Source organism: Halichoerus grypus, chromosome 6 (assembly GCF_964656455.1).
Source record: "Halichoerus grypus chromosome 6, mHalGry1.hap1.1, whole genome shotgun sequence".
Taxonomy (NCBI): Eukaryota; Metazoa; Chordata; class Mammalia; order Carnivora; family Phocidae; genus Halichoerus; species Halichoerus grypus.
The window spans coordinates 72,143,326-72,162,782 of NC_135717.1; the positions used below are offsets into that span (position 1 = coordinate 72,143,326).

Consider the following 19,457-nt stretch of genomic DNA (forward strand, 5'->3'; position numbering starts at 1 on the left):
CCTGGGATCAAGCCCCGCATTGGGCTCCCTGCTCTGCTGGAAGCTTGCTTCTCCCTCTCCCACTCCCCCTGCTTGTGTTCCTGCTCTTGCTATCTCTCTGTCAAATAAATTAAATCTTAAAAAAAACAACAACAACAAATACGGGCTGAAAGGAAGCTCACAGAAGTGGTGAAGCATTCAAGAAATTTCCTATCGAAAGAGATGAGAGTCCGACTGGAAGAAATCAAGTCAATGCCGGTGCCCAGTAGTAAGAGCTCTGAAAAGTAAGGATTAGCGAGGCCAGTGAGTCTGTAATAACACACTGAGGGCCTAACGCCCGGAATGCCTTCTGCAGGGGAAGCCAGGATAGACAAGCTACTTCTCAATTTCTAGTCTCCAGGGACCTTATTCCAGAGCTGAAGCTACCACACAAGGCCACCCCTCAGGGTAACATGTGCTAGTCCATGGATGACAAAAGAAGAGTTTGCCTCACTGATGGGTGCCTGAATTTCAGTATTTTAAGATGGATATTTATCAAAAATTCATGTGTTAAACCTCACTTTTATTAATCAAAAAGAGATGGTGGCAAGCTGGGATGAATAATGACAAGTCCTCCTGCCTTGGTAAGCACTCAGAGCAATACCCCTAAAAAAGGACAATACCAATAGCAAAAACATAAGAAAGGAACAGTCATTTTCAGTGGAGCCCATCAAAACCTGAGCTGATTCTCCACTCAAGAGTACCCTATTAGGAAAATTTGTAACTCAAGTATCAAAATTCTCTTTTCATGCAGTGAGTACTGAAAGCTCTGACAACAGAGAAGACAGAAACTAATGTCAGTGTGTGTGTGTGTGTGTGTGTGTGTGTGTGTGTGTGTGTGTGTGTCTTGTACCTACCTGGCAGGGAAGTGCTGTTCTTAGCAGAGCCAGGATTTTTATTCTGAAGCCTTTCTCAGAATTCCTTTAGCCTCTTCTCATATAGCTGCCCATGCTGCGCACTGCATAAATGTGCCATATTAAGTGGGCAGCATTTGCATCACAGACAATGTCAATGTGTAACTGTGGTGACAACTTTATGGCAAGTAACAGTAAGTATGCTGTTTTAATAAAATGCCACAGAGAGAGGAGACAATGAATCTGGAGGAAGGGGTGTCTTTTCTAGGAAACAGGTACAAAAGTAGCTCCTGGAGGCCTGCCTAGCAGTGTATCCAGTTCAGGAGGTGAAAGAACAGAACTGGACCAGGTGACACACCAGAAAGCTTTGGCTGTCTGCCCAAGTTCTCGCTCCACTTCGGCTCTCCTGAGCGTGTGCTCCCAAGTCTGCCAACTAACACTGAATAAGCAGTTCAACCCCCTGCCGTAGGAAATGTCAGGGATGGGCCAAAAAAGTAGCTACAGCATTCACAGACCTACAGAAGGAGGAAGAACCCACCCTCAATGTTCACCTTCAAACTCAGAACCCATTGAAGGTTTAGGAATTATTAGTTCCCCTTCTCAGGTGGGTTTGCTCATTTAAAGCAGGTCAAAATGAAAGGATCTAGTAACCTTTCTTCTGGATTTCTAGATAATCTCAGCCTCTCTTGTCCTTCAAGGTTAATCATGCAAGGCAGGAGGAAGCATTGTACAACACTTCCTGAAAAACTGAGAAACAAAATAATGACAAATCCTATTCCCAGAAATAAAATAAGAATTCTAGAAAAAACTGGTTCCATTTATTTATGGTGCATAATCTTAATTAAAGAGGAGGAAGAACCCTGAAGAAATATGCCATTAGCTCTTTCACTTTAGCTGGAATATGTGTTCCCCCCCGCCCAATTATGAAACAAAGCGCACCTTTATGCACCTGGTGATTTTCTGTGCCAGGGTGTAGTGTAATGTACAACAGGGATTGTTTTAATAGGGCTGGTAATGAGATCTGGGTGGAAAATCTCTCTGTTAATTTAGCAGTCCTCCTGAGATGTTAAAATTCTAGTTTGCAGGTGTTTTAAAGTTCCTCGCCAAGCATGACCCCAGCCTGCCCCCTAGTTTTGACATTAGGTTTTAAATATCACCTGTAAATCTCTTCCTCAATTTGTCCTCATCAAAAATCACTTCTATTCTCTTCTTGTCTCTATGCCAATGTGAGTTTCTTTTGCTTTGCCCAATACTATGTAAAATGTTACTGAATTAATAATTTGATGCTATAATAATCCATAAATTTTGAAAACAAGCTTCTACAGTGTTTTAACCCTACAATCTGTCCCATCAATGGCACAGCAACCTCAAATAGCCAGAACCAACTCGAGCAGCTGCTGTCGCTTCTTGACCTTTTTGTTTAAGGAACACATCAGTCCCTGTAAGCATACTTAAATAAATGACTTGCAAATTAAAAGAAACATTTTTATGATTCACTGCAGTAGCTTGCTTTTTGGGATACAAGGTTAAAAGTGAACAGTAAACCTTTTAAGGTTATTGAAACTAAATTATTAACGCTGTGTTTCACCTTCCTTTTGTCCTCTTTATGGCGTTCTCCCTGATTACTCACTGCAACTCCACTCCTACAAGTTGTAAATCAAATGAAAAATCTTTAAAGCACAAAAATAGCTGATTAAAATGTTCAACCACAGGGGAACTACAGAGATGATGGGGAGGGACACACCACACTTTTTTTAAATATGAAGCTTCTGATAGCTTTTGAAGAAATATGTTGTGAAAACTGTACACTTTCATCTCCAGAAGTGAGCAAAAGGGACAGTCCTGCTTTGGAGATCCATTTGCAACCTTCAAAATAATGAGTACTTTCTTCCACTTGCATTGCACCTGGTACCTCACACCAGAGTGCTTTTCACCTGTATGGTTTGATGCTCAAACACGAACTGCTTCAAAAGGGGCTGGTGACTGGTGGCAGAGGATGGGGTTTTCCTCACCCCTCACCCTCTGATTAGGGATGACTGACAAAGCTCTGAAATCAGAATGGGGGGGAGGGGTGCCTGTAATGTAAATGAGGAATGCCAAGTTCCATCCTACCTATGTGGAGCCTCCATGTCCTCAGCTGTAAAATGGGCTGATGACATTTTCTTCTTAGGTCCTATTTGTGAATATTATTTACACCTCTGAGCACACACTCAATAAAATATCCATTGGGTAAGTCAGGCTTTACACATCTTCTAAAAGGAGGGTTCTATGCTTCACAAAACCGTTTGAATTCGTTAAGTGTATTCTGATTAATAAAGCAAGTCCAATCCTGCCCGGGGCACCAGCACATTACATCTGGGATTCCCAGAGGAAGGTCCAAGAAGGGAGAAATGGAGCAGAGTGGAAGCTGGGCCAGACTTTGGGGGACAAGACTGCATGGTTCCACGTGGTCCGACTGAAAGGACTTTCAAGAGCAGCGCAGTTCCCCATATCTTCCCTTCCTGAAATGCTGGGTAAAATATCTACCACGAGCAGGGCCAGGCCCCTGGCTATGCATCCTGCGCAGAAGTGTTCTGCTGTTGCTGTCGTGAAGTCCTTCCTAATTTATCTGAACTTGTGTAAGTGGAGTCAGATGGGACGATGGAGCGTGTGAGGAGTGGAGATCCTGCAGTGCGCATGTGCTGCGTGGGTCCTATTCGCCCCGTGAGCACGTGCCATCCTTGATGGTCCCCAAGCCCAGGATCCGGGTGGACCCTCAATGTGTGGGAGTTCAGCGGAGGTGCTACCGCCCGAGAGGCTGCTCTTCCCATTCAAACCAGAACTTGCTTTGGATGCAGAAGGAAGGCAGTGGTGTTTTGAGAAACAGAAATGACCAAGGAGCCCTATCCTGTCCTTTCCTACTCATGTTAATTTAGGTAATTAGCCAAACACACTGTCAAGGACGACACGGAAGGAAAGGGAAAGATGGAGCCACCCACAGATCCTTTCAGTCCTTCCTTATTCATCAGTAAGTCAGAAGGAGAGAGTGTGAGCAGGGTGTGGGCTTATCAAGAGGAGAGATATCAACAGTTGAGTTAGATTTGTGCAGCGTTTCCCCACGTGGTTGACAAGGCAATATGTATGCGTGTATGAGCTGTGAAACACGAATTATGTAATTTCAGTGATTCTGCATGCAAGGGAAATGCTCTTGTATTTGTATTTAAAACTGGCGCCCATCCCAACAACGTGAATGTGCTTAGCACTACTGAGCTTAAAAATGGTTAAGATGGCAAATTTGATGTTACATGGTTTTTACCACAACAAAAAAGAATGGCATTACAATGCTATCAAGATGAATGGTAAAATCCATGCTAATAATTTAAAACTTCAATGTTTCTTTACTTAGAACAACATTCACTAGCAAATTAAAAGCATCATGACAAGCTGGGAAAGGAACAAGCTTTCTATTTTTGTGCCTTTAAGGGCACAGTTTTCTTGCCTTTTAAACAAAGGACCCGGAGTTTTCATTTTGCACTGGGCCTCACAAAGTGCGTAGCTCACACTGACCACGAGCCAGTTATCTGAGTGAAAGTCTTTGTCCTTGGCATGACCTAGGGAAACTGGGGCTGGCCCAGGAAGGACCAGGAGCTGCCCTTCTTGTGGAAAGCAGCAGAAAGAAGAGCACCGGGCCCCTCCTCCTGGGGACTGACAGCGTCAGGCTCCGACAGCGAAGTCACGGTAGAGACTTGGAACCCTCCTCTATCTACTCTCCTGCTCTGGCAGTAAATGTGAGAACAGAAGCAAAAGTCACGGCAGCAGCTTTCTGGCATAACCAGGAAAACAGCACATTGAGAGAGGGAGAGATCCATCTGGTGGTGGTGAAGGGAGAGAGTCGCTTCTTACCCTCCCCAAGGCTATCCCAGGTCTGTGAGCATCTGCTGGGTCCAGAAGGGGCTTGCCAGGGGCCCAGGATGGACCAGCATTTGAGCTCTGGGAACAGAAGCCACCAGCAATGGCCTTACCTGACTTCTACCCGGAAAGAGAGCTTTTCTGCTCGTGTGGCCATTCAGAATCCGCTGCCTCGGTCCGCGGCTCTGGTGTATCAGCTGTACGGCTCCTTCCAGACTCCAAATCGCACAGCGTAAGACCAAGAAAGGGAAACAAGACACCCAGCCCTTTAAAGCATGTGCTACCCTGGATGGCTCTCATTTAGGATGCTCCCTCCTGCCATTCTCTGCGGGGCCCGCCAGGCTCCCCTCTCCCGCATCTGACCAATAGTCCTCTGCTCTTTGGCTGTGGAAAGCCTTTTTGGAGGTCTAGCCTGTGCCTAGAATTACTGACCTTTATCTAAATCATCTCACTGGGAACTCCTAACCATCCCCTGTGGTGTATATTAGAGGTCTCCTATTTTAGATGAGAAGCAGGTTCCAAGAGATGGAGTAGTACACGTGATGTCAACGAGAAGCAAGGGGCAGAGTAGGAAATGCACCATCGGCAGATCATGGTCCCAGCACATCACAGGGCTCCTGGGTCATGAGGACACACCCAGGCACATCCACAATATGGAACATTATGAAACAATTGGCCCAGGCTCTGCACAAGTGGTACCGTCAAAAGACATAAAAAGGGAGTGGGGAGACAAAAAACAGTCTAGATGAGAAGAAACTGAAAAAGGCACTGCAATGATATGCATAAAACTTAATTGGATCTTGGATCAAAAATAAACTATACCAATTGGGGGAACTTGAATATGGAATATACATTCGATACAATTGCATCAATATCAATTTACTGGGGGGTAGTTTTGAAAAATGGACTAGAGGACAAAGACCAACTTCAGGAGATGTCTTAAGGGGGAAAGGTGAATGGAATGCAAGACACATCTGACCATATCTGTAATGTGATTTTTCTAGTAAGAAACGTAGGGGCGCCTGGGTGGCTCAGTCATTAAGCGTCTGCCTTCAGCTCAGGTCATGATCCCAGGGTCCTGGGATCGAGCCCCGCATCAGGCTCCCTGCTCAGCGGGAAGCCTGCTTCTCCCTCTCCCACTCCCCCTGCTTGTGTTCCCTCTCTCGCTGTCTCTCTCTCAAATAAATAAATAAAAATCTTTAAAAAAAAAAGAAATGTAAAGCGTGCGTGCGCGCGCACACACACACACACACACACATCAAAGCAAGGGACACTATGTGAGGCACAGAATGCTGTGGAGGGATCCTGCAGGCTCAACATGATCAAGTTCAAGTCAGCACAGAAGTAGTTAAAAACATTAACAATGACAGCCATTAATTAGCTTATTACACACTAGACTTAGAGCCACACACCTTCTTTATATTCTTTAGGTAGCCTTTATAACTTCTCTGAGACAGATGTGAACCCCATTTTTCCGATACGGGCTCAGAGATATCATGTAACATGCTCAGGGACACCCAGCCTAATCATTATTCTAAACTGCACATTTTAAAGTAGATGAAAGGTGACGAAATAAAGGTGGATATTAAAGAACTTGTTCTGAAACCTTGAGGATGTACTTGATCCCTACAGTTTGATACGATCAAACCTCTGAGTAGGTCAGCCTCAGGAGGGAGAAGTCTCATTCTTAGAGCCTTTGCCAAATCCTAGCATCATTACTGCCCTTATATTCCTGTCTCGAGACAACAAACCTGAAGAGACTGACTTAAAAGCTTTCCATAAGACATAGTTAAGAAGATCAATATCCAAATACATTGCTCACTGAATCCTGCTTAAGTTGACAATATGGAAAGATTATTTCTCAGCTGGATTTGGGAAAATCTCACAAGATTTTGCAGAGGCACATGGGGAACTGGAGCAATATCAGTATTTCTTCTTCTTTTATCAGTGTTTTAAACATATTGAAACCTCCCCCCTTGGGGGGAGGGCCATCCGTGGGTATATGTGTGTATCTTCCACAGGACACAGGGCACAGAGCTTAATACATACTAAATCCTCAGTAAATATCTGTGGAGAAAGTAAACTAGAATCTCTCTCACCTGATTATAAAGAAATACAAACAACCTTTTATTGCAGAAAATTTAGAATAAATCCCTGAGGCACTGGTTCTCTCTCCCCTGGTGCATAGGAAAACCATGCCCCAGGTGCCACGTGGAAGTGTACAGGACAAGGCGACAGAAAAGGGTGCGTCCCTGCCATCAAAGGGACAATGAAAGCCCTCAGCAAACCAGAGCCCAGAGTGACTGCAAGTAAATAATAGAGATGGGGCTGGTCGCACGTCTGCTGTCGTCTGAGGGTTTCCAGGTTTTCTTAGATATGCTATTTCATTAGGGCTGTAGCCGTTATCCATCACCCTGTTCAAGTCCCATCAAATCACTGTCCCTTTTCATATGTCTATCTCCAAAAGCTACAAAGCAGCTCTGCAGAAATCTGGGTACTGTCAGCTAGAATGATTTATTCCTTTTCCTGAACAACCTGGTTCCCTGGACTATTTTCATGGTTGTTGCTGTTTCAAATGCTAGCGGGTTTTAAATTTTGAAACACACACACACACAGAGGGGGAGGGAGAGGGAGATTTTCAAGGTTCACAGAGGTAGATATTTAATTAAATTCAACCAAAAATATTTCAGGTTCTACTACATTTCCCCACTGAGAAAAGAGTGATAAAGAGGCTCACATTCTAGTAAGGGAGACAGACGTAAACACATCCTGACAATACAGGGTTCCACATTCAACACCAGACAAATGTACAAAGAGATAGGGAAGGAACAAGTTCTATCAGAGTCGAGAAGAGAGGACATGGAAAACATCACAAAAAACTTAAATATCCACAACGGGTTCCATAGGATGAATGGAATATTGTCACACAGACTCCTGTCTATTTTGACTTAATTATTAGCTAAGATATCCACATGTGCATGAGATGACTTCAACTCCTTACTTCTCACACCATACACAAAAATCATCTCAAAATGGACCACAGAACCTGAATGTAAGAGCTGAAACTGTGAAACTTCTGAAGGAAACATAAGAGGAAATCTTCATGGCCTGGCTGGGGGTAAGAGTTCTTAGATATGGCACCATAAGCATAATCCTATAAAGAAAAACTGATAAACTGGATTCATCAAAATTAAAGACTTTTGTACTTCAAAAGACATCATTAAGGAAACTGGTAAGTGTCCATCAATGGATGAATGGTAAAGAAAATTTACATATACATACACACACAAACATACAATTGAATTTATTCAGTCACAAAAAAGAAGGAAATTCTGCCATTTGTGAGGACATGGATGGCCCTTGAGGGTATTATGCTAAGTGAAATAAGTCAGAGAAAGACAAATACCTATGATCTCGCTTTTATATGGAATCTAAAAAACAAACAAGCAAACAAAAACCTGAACTGGATAGATACAGATGGATAGATACAGAGAACAGATCCATGATGCCAGAGGTGGGGGGTGAGGGGTTGGCAAAATGGGTGAAGGTGGTCAAAAGGTACAAACTTCCAGATATAAATAAGTCATGGGGATATGATGTACAGCACGATGACTATACTTTTGAAATATGCTAAAAGAGTATACATTTGAAATTTGCTAAAAGAGATCTTAGAAATTCTTATCACAAGGAAAAAAACTGTAACTTCATAACTATATGAAGTGATGGATGCTAGTAGACATGTTGTGGTGATCATTTTGCAATATATATATATATATATATATATATATATATATATATATATAACTATATATATATATATATATATATATATAACTGTTATATTGTACACCTGAAACTAATATAATGTTATATGTCAGTTATAGCCCAAATTTTTAAAAAATGTTAACTGTAGACTGTAGGGTATTTAAAAAAAATTGACAAGCCACAGAATGGGAAAAACACTGGTAAGTCACATCTGTTAAATGATTTATATCAAGAATACATAAAGGACTCTTAACTACTCGATAATAAGAAGCCAGTTCAGCCAACCTTATTAAATCAGAGTCAAAAAATATGAATAGTTTACAAAAGAAAAGGCATACAAGTGGCTAATAAGCAAAGATGTTCAACATCATTAGTCATTAGAAAATGCAAATAATTAAAATCATAAGATACTACTTCACAACCATTAGGATGGCTATAATAAAAAAACAGACAATAACAAGTGTTGACAAGGATATGAGTAAATCAAAACTCCCCTCTACTGGTGGTGGGAATGTGAAATGGTACCATCACTGTGAAAACCAGTGTGGTACTTTCTTAACAAGTTAAACATAAACTCACTACACAACCCAACAATCCCACTCCTAGGTATGTGCCCAAGAGAAATGAAATGTGTGCACACAAAAACTTGCATGGAAAAGTTCATAACAGCATTATTCATAGTAGCCCCACGTTGGAACGATCCAAATACCCATTTGCTGGTGAATGAATAAACAACGTGTGGTCTATCCACACAGTGAAATATTACAGAGTAATAAAGAGGAGGAATTATCAATGCACGTTACAATATGGATGAACCTAAAAACACTGTGCTAAGTTAAAGAAACCAAACGCAAAATATATGTATATTTTATAGTTCTACTTACATGAAATTTGAAATGTCAAAAAAAACCCAAAACAAATTTAAAAAGACAGAAAACAGGTAAGTGGTTTCTGGGGTTGGAAGTAGGAATAGGGTTTAGCCTCCAACAGGCACAAGGGATCTTCCGGGGATGATGGGAATATTCTAAAACTGGATTAGAGTGATGGCTGCACCACTCTACATATTTACTAAAAATAACTGAATTGTACACTTAAAATAAGTGAATTTTATGTGGTGTAAGTTATCCCTCAGTAAAACTGTTAAAAATTACTAGTTAGGATGAACATCGGAGGAAAAGACAAAGATTTTTAGGGAGCGTAACAGCTGAATAGTCTGGTGTGCGACAAACATTTTTAAATAAATGAACAAAAAATGAAAGACTGAATGGCCATCATGTCCCCGATTCATGCTGGTAAATACTTTCTATCATGTGAAACTCTTCACACATGTTCCTGTGTTATCCACGTGGGCTTTTGTGGCTAGAGGGTAAATCTGGGATTTTTTTGAATTCTTTCTTCTTTCTGCTTTTCATTTCTATATTCGCCTTGCCCTGCCTGTGATTGCTTGTTCTTCCTTTTATACCCAAATTACCCCAGTCCCCTGGTCTCTGTTTCTCTTGAGCCAGATAAGATGAAGGGGTCGACCAGCCATTGTTTCCTAACCATCTTCCTCAGCCTCAAAACCTCCAGACCCCTGTGCCTTCTGGTCTAATGCCTCACCCCGCAAAGCAGCTACTCTGTTCCTGGGGAGTGGGCATCCCATGCCCAACCTCAGGACTCTCTCTGTGGGATGCTTCCCTTTCTCGCAGGAGCACTTTATGTCTGTTCCTCCAAATGTAGCTTCACACTCTTCTTAAACACATCCCACAACTAGTAAGCCTAAAGATCAATCTCTTTAATGGTACCATTTTGCTCTTATTCATATGGCCCTTTGTTATTCTTCTCTAGTTGGGGGTAGTATGTGTGCATGCGTGTCTGCAACCAGATGAAAAACTCTAGATCATACACCACATCCTGTCCCACAGTTCTCACGCTTTCAGCACACCTGACCCATCTTTATGTTATTTTTGTTGTTGGGCAACAAACAAGCAGCCACATGTAGGAAGGAATGAGGTGCTGATACAACAAAGAAACATTGCTTTCATTTTAAATGTTTTATCCAATTTGCCCATTTGAACACCTTTGGTTACCCACAAAAAGTCGAAGCAGGAACTTCTCCACCACTACCCTTACTTATCACGTGGCTCTCATATTAATTCCTACCCACATTTGGGCAGTTTGAGAAGACCACAGCTTCAGTTCCTATTTACGCATTTGGCCAGCTATGGGGCGAGATGGAAAACGCAAACGCATTAACGTGAAATACGAATAACCTTTCTTTGCCCAGCTCCGGGTAGACCCTGAGCTGAGGAAACAATTTGGCCTTTTGGCTCTATTTAATACATTGAGCAACCACAAATCAAAGACTGCAACCAATAAGGAAACACACACACAATAGAACATAAACCAAGCCAGCCACAGAGACCAGGAAAGCCTCAACCTGGCCGTTTCCTGAGCAGACAGAAATGCACGAGGCACCATCCAGTCCAGACCCCAGCACAGGCTGGGGCCGGAAGTGCTGCACAACCTGCTCCATCTCGCCCTCTGTCTCCACCCCACACTTGCACTACGAGGACTAATTTCTTCATAAGACACGTTGGTGAAGCTGAGCCTTCTGTTTATATTTGTCAAAAAACATAATATAGCCAATAGCAAGGTGTTTACTTAGGGAAGAACAGATTGGAAGGTTTCCCTGTCTAGCAACTCCCTCTGGACACTTAGACCGGGAACACCTGTATCTCCTCCAAATTATGCTTCTTTTAGTCAGTTTCATACCGGAGATGTCTTGTCCTATTTTGGTCAAAAGTAAAAACTTTTCAATGCAAATCAGCCACCTGGAAAACAAGAACCCTCTTCTTCTATGCTCCCTAAAATGACAAGTTTAGAAAGCAGAGGGAAAAGTGTACAAGCAATAACTTAAAAAACAAAACAAAACATGCACATCAATTTCTCCTAGATTGCTCTTCATCCTTAGGTTACTCTACCTGTATCCAAAAGGACACACTCGGCCCAGCCATGAAAATCTGCCAAAGTCTGCAAAACTCGATATAGAAATCCACATATATACAAACACACACACAAGCAACAACATTTCTTTGAAGTCAAATTATATCTCCTCTTACAGGAAAAAATATATATACTACATGAGATTTTTTTTCCCTTTTATTTGATGACACGTGCTTTAGTGTTATGATCCTAAAAGACAAAAAAAAAAAAAAAAGGACTTATTCAGGAACTATTTGTTATGAAGAATCAACTTTTGGTTGCTAGCTTTATTATTTCCAGAAGTCAGAGTAGCTGGAAATGTATTAGTTACCTCTGAAGGTCATAAAATTTCAATCAATTTTAGAATGTCAGTGCTGTCTGCGGCATAGTCCAGAACTCAACATTCAAAGTGGCAGTTGTGGCTTAAAGATGACCATCTTCCAGGTCCATCACTGACTTACACAATTTTCACAGGGCAGAGATGCACAGAAAACTTGTCCGTATCAAATGCCTCCTCTGGAAAGTCTCCACCACTCACCCTAAACAGCCGCCCATTGTTCTCGGACATGGATCAGACTTTGCTTTAAACCTTCATCTTTTTTTTTTTCCAAGGCTCTCTTGCTTGTTAATGCCCTGACCTTGGCATCTGTGCTCAAACGACAGCTAATGTGATCTGCTCCAACAATGCTAACTATTGGGAAGGAATATAAGCATGCTCAGTGATGTCACTGAACTCATTAGGGATATATTTGACATTTTGGCCCAAGAGAACATACTTATTAAACACAACCTTAGTGAACAGCAGTGTGGCCTGTTGATAAGTCAAGTAAAACAATGCATGTTTTGTCTTGCTATAAAAATAGCACTTTGACGAAGAAATAGGGTTTCTGCTCTTGTCTCTCTAATTATGGTAGCAAAGCAAACTGAAAGATAACTTACGTAAGGAGAGATAATAATCTGAAATTCTCAGTGCTAGGTTAGACATCTTACAGACTCGAATGACGGTCCCAACCTTAATCAATCACTTTGCAAAGGATCCCTTTTCCAACCCCGGCCCAAGAGCAGAGGCAGCTGAGACAATATTACTTGAGAAAACGTCTTGTCCGTAGACAGAGCAACATCTCAATTATGCTTTTAGTCTAGATGGCCTATTTGCGGACTGATAAAGCTGCCAAAATGTTGGCTTCCAGCGCCTCCAAGCAAGCGCGGTTTTACCGCCCTAGCTGTTCCGTGAAGGTGGCTTGCCCTGGACGTGACCGCCAGGGAGGGCAGCTGCAAAAGGTCAGAGCAGCACCGCTGCGTTCCGGCATCAGAGAGCAGGCCCACGGGCTTTGGAAACCGGCTGACGCGGCACTGTGGGCCTCGCTTTCTGGCACTTAGGAAAGGCGGGCCTTTCTTTAGCTCCTAAAAAAACAAACATTTTCTGAGACGTTTTTTCAAACAAGATTACTTTCAGACATGTGAGCGGAGTCTTCCTCATTTACTGAGCAGTATGACTGGAGGAAGCTGGTCAGAAAATTCAGTAATGGATGCTGGGCCATTTAAACAGCTACTCGGTCCTCAAATTATCTCCTCAAAGGGAGAGCAACGTGGAAGAATGGTTGGGATCTTGGTCTCGTGGTGAGTATAAAATAAATGCTAGCCACACTCTCCGAACTCAAATACATTAGCGTCAAGTATGACTAAGCATTTTTCGCCCAGCTCTGCACTGGGCCCTGAGCTGAGGAAATCATTTGGCCTTTCCATCCCCCCCCTCAGGAGACTCCGTGTCACAATGGAGCACGCTCGCCTTCTGTAGAGACTCTTCCATCTTCCACCCCATCAGGCATGTAGGCAAATGTCTTCATGTGGCTAAGTCCACAGTCATTCCTCTGTCCACATCTTACTCTGTCCACAACTTACTTTGCAAGCACCACTGCACACAACTGACCACTGCCTCCTTCCTGTCTTGGTTTCTTCATCACCACACTCTCTCAACTCCTCTTCTAGTATTCTTTCTATCCTGTATCAGTTTCCTTTGTTCTGTCCCACTCCTGCACGGATCTCCCAACACTGGAGAGCCCCAGAGCTCAGAACTAGCCCTTCTTTCTCTTTACCCTCTTCCTAGCCGGTACCATCCATTTCCATAGTTTTAAATACCATCTGAAAGTTGATGATTCCCACATCTGGGTCTCCTCTGACCACCATACTCGCATATACAATGACTTATGTGACATCCCACACTTAACATGCTCTACACGCAACACTCAGATTTCTCCCTGCACCTGCCCCTCTGGATCTCCCTACTTCAAGAAGTGGTGCCACATACACTCAGTTGTTCAAGTCAGAAGCTTGGGAGTTAATCCTGACTTCCTACTCAGTGAAACCAACCCACAATGCCAGGTGTTATTGGCTCCAGTTCCAAAGTCTCTCTCAAATCCGTCCGTTCGTTATCCTACCGCCCATTCTAAACCATTTGTTTCATCTCCAGACCAGCGAGTGAAAGAGCTTTCCTGTGCCCGCTACTGCCCCTGGTGCTGGGTAGTAATCTGTTGTCTCTGCTCCGAAGCCACCTTTTTGTCCTCCACCCTGTGTTGTCAGAGCTGTTTTCTGCACCTATTATTTCTAGATACTTCCGTTACCTTTTTCCTCTTCTAACCCCTGTGTTACCAAGCCCCTTTACTAAATCCCTACTATAGTTTCTGTGTTCCTGGGTGACATGCCCACCTTATAATCTATTTTCCACACAGCATAATTTTTTAAATTATAAGTCAGATGCTCACAAGCTCAAAAACACTATAATGGCTCCCCTAGAGCACCTTGAATAAAACTTATCTTGTAAGCTTTGCCTAGGTAGGTTTGATTTCCACACACTGCTTTGATTTCATCCCATACCACATTAGCTTCCTTCCAGTTTCTGGAACAGGCTGCAATTTTCCCTGCCTTTCACTTGGTTCATATAGCTCCTTCTGCCTGGACTGTTCTTTCCTCCATGTCTGACTTCCTTGTGCCCTTCAGGATTCAGCTCAAATGGCATCTTCTCAAAGAAATCTCCTTCCTCCTGAAGTATTTCAGCACCCTGATTAAGTCCCTGTCATAACCTGTAATTAAATATGTATTCATTAATTTTTTTTCCAGTTAACTCCAATCCCCCTAACATAAAAGGCAGGGACTTTGTTGGACTAACTAGTGTGCACCCAGCACCATGACCTCAATATATATTTGTTGAATGAATGAATGCACGAATGAAAAAGTAAATGAAAGACTACCATTCCTGTTTCTGTAAATGAAGAACTTCCAAATACCACAAATAATTCAAAAATCAGAAATATCTCTATTTCTTACAAAGGATGATTTGCAAGGCAAATTAATAACATATATACACTTCAGGGAGAAAACCACTTAAAACATACTAGTCCATGGTGGATTCTTTAGAAACATTGCTTTATTTACCCACTGATGTACTATTTGTAATTTTTTCTTATCTACTTACCAAAGCAATTTCTCCAAGGAACTCCATGAATCTGAAAGCAATTAAATTACTATTAATTTTTTTTTTTAAGAGTCTATAATTTAGACCACTGATTTAGTTTGGTCTTCCTCTTACTTGATGTGAATTTAGTGAGTTTTGCTGCATTTTCTGCATTCATTTTTTTTTTTTAACGTTTGTTATGTTACAGAAGTATAAAAATTCTTTTAATCCCATCAGTTGGAATATCACAAGTTTTCCTAATAATACCAAGTCTACTGTTTGGTGCGATAGGGAAGAAGCAGGCAAGAGAGCCGCAAAGTCAGCTCAATGCTGCACTAAGCATGAAGATGACTTGGGTTAGAATCAGCTCAAGGGCTGGGAAGATTCCGGGCATTCCTCCAGAGCCTCCCACTTTGACTTTTGGTATAACCTCATTCAAACTGTTTGCCTTTGTAATGTTCTCTCCTACTCATGGATATTTTTGTGATGGATATTTACATATTGGATATTTACATAATATTATTTACAACTGGTCACTATTCGTGGATAATTTGCTTTTTTCCAATTCATCTATGTGTTTATAAAATGCCACATTAACTATCACTGCTGTTTAGTTACAGAGTTCTAATGACTGACATAAACAAACAAATGTGTGTGTGTGTGAATGTGACTGGCATGAAATCAGATCTTGCCGAGTTCTGACTAATGATATTCCCTTGTAATCTTATTGGTCTAAATCTGAATCAGTGACGCATATTTACAAGAGTGAAGGTTACAATCATTGCTTTTGCATTTGCATGTCTTGGATATTTTACATAGTATTAAATGATTTTGATTTGTTCTAAGAAAATGTCTGACAATATCCACTTCGATGCATTTTCCATCTGAAATGCTTCCAAACACAATATTTCTCCTCTAAAAGTATCCAACCATGTAAGAACATTCACACATTTTTTACAGGTGTTTATATTAATGGAGACAGAAGATACCAAGGAAATCCTGCACAACTAAAGGTTGCTAGTAGGACAATGTCATCTGTTCCATAGTTGGTGAAATAGGAAATGCTAGAATGAGCATTAGAAGATAATCTTGGAGATTATGCCCAATCCAACCATCTACTGAAGTAAGAGGCCAGTTTTAGGGTGTGTGATGGCCATCATAGGAATAATCTACGGCTTACGATTGAGGGAATCAGGGTGAGAGAACAGGGACTGGAAGGTTAATGACTAAGTTCCACAATCTAACAACCTACTGTCCAGTGACACAATATCAACCAAAGAAAACTATATCGAGTAATAGGTACTGTATTTATTTTAGTACTCACTGTGACTCCCTACCCCTCTTCAGTTTCCAGGCCTGCCTGATCATTTTAGTTTTACTATCACTTTTACTAGGGTTTTCTCTCAATTATAATAAAGAACTGGTAATTTATTTAACTGTGTCAAATAAAGAGTAAAAATAATGACACTTCCCTATAACGAGTATATGATAATTAATAGCTTAATTATAAAAAAAAAGTCTCTCACCTCTAGTAAAGTAGAAGCCTTTTTGTTGTGGTGGTGTTTTTTCTGTTCAGCATTATGTAAAAACTGTCTTGAGCCCTGACTGTCTTGCAACACTAGCTCACAGGAAAAAATGGCTCTAGACCCATGGTGATGCTCAAAGCCTAAAACTGTTAACAAATGCCAACATTTCTGAACCAAGACAAAATATTCAAAAGTTTTTGTGGGATTCAAGAAGGAATAATGTGGGATAGACCTTCACAACTCCTCTAGCCCTGATCAAGTCCATTCTTGAACAAGTCTGAACGATCTCCATTATGCGATCATGTTATTGGCACACGTCTGTGGCTCTTTTCAGCAAGGGGGGGGGATGGGGCGGGCTGAGAATTATGATCCTTAGAACATTTGGAAACTTTAACAATAATTTAGCTCCTGGAATAGAGTATTGCCAATATTTATCATAGTGGATGTTAAAATAACGTAGAATTAGATGCTCTACGAAAAGAGTTTTTGAATTCCTACTAAGAACAGAGAAGCTGTAGCTGACAGATGCTGAGGTCAAGCCACGCAGCCTTTTACAGCTAATACAAAACCTATTACAGTGCTCAGTACACAGTGTTGGTTGTCAGAACGAGCATGTGTCTTTAAACTCTTAACCACAGATTAGAGGCTTGCTTCCTGAGGGTTTTTAGTTTCTTTTAAACAGATGGTCCAAAGTGAGGATGAAGGAAGCTGTTTTGATCCATTGTGTAGATACAGAATGTTATCTTTGTCTTGTTTAAGCATTACACTACCTAGAGTTAAATAATTGGGTGACAATTCTCAGCTTTACTTTGAAGCTAGAGCACATGCAAACAAAGTGTTTGGTAATTTTTCTTAGCATATTTGCATAAATGTTTACTCTCCTGCAAATATGAATGTAAATACAACTATCCTCAGTACTTATATAGTTATTTAAGGGATGGGCATGCTTCTATACACATTGTTTATGTATTTTTTTAAGCAACTGTGATCATCTTTGGTAGGAAGGAGAAAAGCTGTTGTTTACAAAGTTTAAAGATAGGAGGCCATCGCCTTATTGACGTTTCTATACAAGATCTCAAACAGCTTTCAAAAGGTAAAAAATAAATCTTCCTGACACATCTTTTGATTTTACAAACTATGAACACATGCGTGTGAATTTAACTCTGAGATTTTGATACTTCTGAGCATTTGCATATGACACTATTCTGATATACATTATAACCTGAAATTACATTGCTAAAATAATAATGCTCAAAGCAGTACTTCTCCATGAACGTGGGATTAGGAATAAAGAATACTGTCTTTCTAAGCTTAGCATTTGAATGCATTATTTTATATGCCTCTCCTGGCTTGGCTTCACACTGGTAAATGGTGTTTCATCAGCCCAAATGATTGGGAAGATGGTTCATGAATTTAGTTTATGAATACTGACACATTTCAACCCACAAATAGGGATGTAACACTGCATCAAAATGGAGCTAAAAGAGGAAAAAGAATACAGCAGCCAACGGGAAAATCCAGATGAATTGAACAAAGGCACTTAATTTAATAATGAAAACCACTCCAATGTACAATGTACTGTACTATACCTCTAGCCATTCAATTATTAAAATAAATGCATATTCAGATGTTTCCCAAAGATGCTTTCTTTCTCTTTCAGATTCAAAAGAACGCCTTTCTAATCCAATACAATTCTTTTCACTCTGCATTTCAGCAGCTGTCTTTCCTGATTTCTAATCAAAGCTGATGATAACTGGCTTTGGCAACAGACTGTAGTATCCCAAATGAGTAATTAAAGCTATAAATGTGCTCACTTCTTCCTCAAAACCCAGGGTGCATTTCATAGCCTAACAGATTCAGGCTCAACAAGGCTCTCCTGGTTTTTAAATTTGGTCAGGATCTTTAGTGCATTAATAAAAGAAGGGCTGAGGTTTTGTGTTAGCATTTTTCAATAGCCAGTTCTACTTAGACAATACAAATGTCAGTAGGGTGAACAAACTCCTTCAGTCTCCAATATCTCCCCCACATATGGGCCCAGGATGAAGAAGCTGACAGCCAATAATAGCATTCTACTAAGAAAGAGAAATATGGAAAAAAGAGGATATAGCATTTTAAAGAAAAAGAGAAGAAAATATTTTCCAAAATCAGAGAAAACGTTTAAACTATGCAGGGCAGAACACTTTCGTTCTCTGTCTGAGAAACAGTGGTCAAGGGAGGAGAGGTCCACTCTGAAATGGACTCTACCTTGAAGGGATATATTCCCTTCTAACCTACCTCCTCCCCTGTAAGAAAGATGAACTCATAAAATGGAGAAAAAAAGTAATAGATACACTGTGTCAACGTAAAGCCTAAACAGCATTTTCTTTCCAGTTCTTAATAAATGCATGATATGACCGTGAATAAATGTAGGTTTTTCAAATACTTGATTCAGAACAGACACTTAACTCTGACATATTCTACAAGGGGAGTAGACCTTCATTAGAAATAGCGATGGGTATTTTTTTTTAAATCCAAAATAACAGAAACAGTTCCACATTTCTAAATGTGTTTACTTACATGCTTAACTGAATGGAAAAAAAAAAACTCAAAATAAGAAAAGTTTACTTTATATTAAATCGAACAACTTTTATTGAAGGCTACATGCCCTCTTAAAGTATATTGGTGAACTACTCAACTCTGAGAACAATTTCTTTAGTCTCAGACCACCCTGAGGCTAGCAGCCCAATGAGCCCCGAAAGGGGATAAAAAATGAGAGAATCCAGAAGAGCAAGGCTGGCCATGATGGAGGGGCACTCCGCTCCCAGCTTTCTTTCTGAGACAGCCGGTGGAACATCAACCTTTAGCAGAAGGTCAGATCGAAGAGGTGGCAGAGGCCAAGGATGAGATAGACGGAGGCGAGTAGAACTAACTTTTACTTTCAGGTGGAAACTCCTGAAGCAATGTCTCTTATAAAACCAAAGCGTTCTTCCTTTGGGATTTGCCTTAACTAGA

The 19,457-nt window shown here is 41.0% G+C and overlaps 1 protein-coding gene across 13 annotated transcripts in view; it reads right to left on the reverse strand.

Moving 5' to 3' along the window:
• The window catches only part of PARD3 (par-3 family cell polarity regulator), a 643,037-nt gene that overhangs the window by 103,982 nt on the left and 519,598 nt on the right, over positions 1-19,457 (reverse strand). The gene's annotated exons all lie outside the window — the stretch shown is intronic.